This window comes from Myotis brandtii, unplaced genomic scaffold (genome assembly GCF_000412655.1).
Source record: "Myotis brandtii unplaced genomic scaffold, ASM41265v1 scaffold97, whole genome shotgun sequence".
Lineage (NCBI taxonomy): Eukaryota > Metazoa > Chordata > Mammalia > Chiroptera > Vespertilionidae > Myotis > Myotis brandtii.
Window position 1 is genome coordinate 341387 of NW_005372020.1, and position 2550 is coordinate 343936.

General features: G+C 59.4%; 1 long non-coding RNA gene across 2 annotated transcripts in view; it reads right to left on the reverse strand.

The window, feature by feature from the left end:
- Nucleotides 1-309: 309 nt before the first annotated feature.
- Nucleotides 310-2550, reverse strand: part of LOC102261878 — a 3624-nt gene continuing 1383 nt past the window's right edge. The window contains exons 2-4 of one of the 2 annotated variants that reach the window (XR_001360616.1): nucleotides 1549-1640; nucleotides 913-1228; nucleotides 310-829 (exon numbers count right to left, since the gene is read on the reverse strand). This is a non-coding gene — a long non-coding RNA (uncharacterized LOC102261878). Of the gene's footprint in view, nucleotides 830-912; nucleotides 1229-1548; nucleotides 1817-2550 lie in introns of those variants that run through there. The other variant, XR_314713.2, reaches the window with a different exon arrangement.

Here is a 2550-nt window from a genome sequence, read left to right on the forward strand (position 1 = left end):
GCACCACATGGGAAAATGTAACAATTGAAAATGAGAAGGAAAACAGGACGGAGGCTGCGATCAGGCAAATGCGTTTCTCAGTCTCTGGCGGCATCTGCTGCCCTCGGGGGTCCGGGGCTCAGAGGGCCCCAGCCCGGAGGGGGCTCTTCCCTGCTCCCTCTTCGCTGGGCAGCCGGACGCCAGGGGCCGGGCGCTGCTGCTGCTCTGCAAACCTCACCTCAGGGGCCCGTTTCATCTCCCCCGGGTCCCTCCCAACATCAAACGCATTCGCACACCAGACCAAACCAGGAAGAGAGAGGATGTGGTCAAGGGAGCTTTTTTTTCTCTTTTAAGGAAAACCCACAAAAAGAGAGAGAGGCGTGAAGTTGGCGGTTCCCGGGCTGCCCGCTCCCCGTATTTCTTTTTTGAAAGGCGGGTGTTGTTTAAGCCCGAAATCGCTCATTCCTTCACTAAAATTGCTTCCAGATGCCTCTCCGAACTTCATCGCGAACATCAGAGGCCGCTAATCTCCTCAAACGCGCGGGCGAGACTCCCCACGGGCTCCGGGCACATGGAGGCCATTAGCGTGATGGACAGGAGGGAAGGGTTATGGGGAAGAGGAGACCATCTGCTCCCCAGGTGCCCGGGGCTCCCACGTCAGAGAGGCAACCTCAGGGTTCCCGGCGTCCGCGCTCTGATTCCTAACTCAGTGCGGCCGGGCCCGGGAGGCGGCGTGTGAACTGTCGCTCAGGAAGGTCTGGGTGATGATTGCTAAGAACGCGGGACGCCCGGGCTATGTGTTGGCCTCATGAGGCAGCCATGGTCACGGTGCAGCCCTCATGCCAAGCTTCTATGAGAAATAAGAAGAAAGGGAGAGAGAGGATGGAGGGCGGGGAGGAGGGAAGGAGGGAGAGAGGGAAAGAAGGAAGATACCATGTTTTAACACTCTTTGCCAGCGCTTTTCTTAATACAGACAGACGTCATCTCGTTTGACCCTCACAAGACATTTTATTTAGTCACCCCGCAGACATCTGTCCATCGCTTACCATGGAGCCGGCCCGGATGTGGGTTCCAGCGGCGAACAAAACGGATGATGTTCCTTAACTGGCGGGTCTTACGTCCTAGGAGACGGACGAAAGAAATAGGCAGCCAAAAGCACCCTATACGCATACACAAGAAGCCGGAAGATGGGAGAGTCTGGGTAAGGGGACCGGCTTTGGGAGGGTGGGTGAAGAAGGGAGTGGGTAAGCTGTCGGATTTCCAGGGAGAGGGAGAGAGCGAGAGGGAAAAGAGAGAGAAACGTCGATGTTAGAGACACATTGATTGGTTGTCTCCCGCATGAGCCCCAACAGGGGGCAGGGATCAAACCTGCAACCCAGGGACCTGCCCTTGACCGGAAATTGGACCCGCCACCCTCCAGCCTGCAGGCCGAGGCCCTAACCACTGAGCGCACAGGCCAGGGCTCCTCTGGCCTTTTCCAGCCCCTCCTGGCCGACCTCTGACCCCTTACAGATGAGCCGGTTTCTGGGAGGGACGGACACACAACTTTCCCACGTTGTTTCCCGTCACCTGTCTCAGGTTCACGCCATCCGGGTGACTTGAGGGAGCTTTGGAGCCAGACTCTCTCCACGGTCCCTGCCTCCCCCCGACACTCTGGTGGCCTGTGCAAAAATAAAAAATAAGAAATGAAAAGATCGACCTTCCGTGGGAAACTGCCCAAATCGTGTTGTGTTGCCACTTGGAGCAACGCGCTGCCAATTCCATTCATTTAGGTGAGCGTCCTGGGCTCCCAGCCTGCAAATGGTTCCAGAGTGAACAGCGCCCCCTGGTGGCGGCGACTGGCATTTCCTGCTGGCAGAGGGGGGCAGGGGGGGCTGTGGAGGTGGGAGAAGCTCAGGTTTCTGGGTTTGAGCAACAGTGGCCCAGGCACCTTGGGAGGGTCAGTAACTTTCCTCAGGAGGTGGAAGGGCCACTGCTGGCCCCGAGCAAAAGTCCCCACACCCCCCGGGGGTCCACCTTGGAGAGGATTCCAATGGCCCGTGTTTCCGACTGACTCCCCTTCATGGAGCTCTGGGGCCGGTGCTTGATGTTTTCGGAGAGTTCGAAGATGAAGGCCCGGACCAGCAGGAATAGGAATGAGGCTGGAGGGAGGACGGAGGGGACTTCCCCCTGACCCCCCAACCCCACCCCTACCCCCGGGGCTCACAGCTCAACAGGCCTGGAGGGTGCCTCGTTCCGGCCGCCCTTAGATGTGCGGGTGGAGGTCACATCCCCCCTGGGCGTCCAGGCACAATCCAGTCCGGGAAGCAGAGCCCCTGGGAGTCAGGGGTGTGGTCCACAGTGAGACCTCGCGTCCTTGTGGAGGGACGGAGACAAACTCCAGAAGGGGAGTCGGAGGAGCAGCCATCACCAGGCAGCTGCCCCGAAGCGCGGACATGGACACAGGACCAGCTTTCAACGCATTTCCGGGCAACAAGCCGAAACGTGAAGGGGAAGCTGCAGAGAGAGGCAGGCGTGTCCGGCTGCCAGCCCGGGCCCTGGGGAGGGGCCTGCTCACCAGGGCGTGGAGGA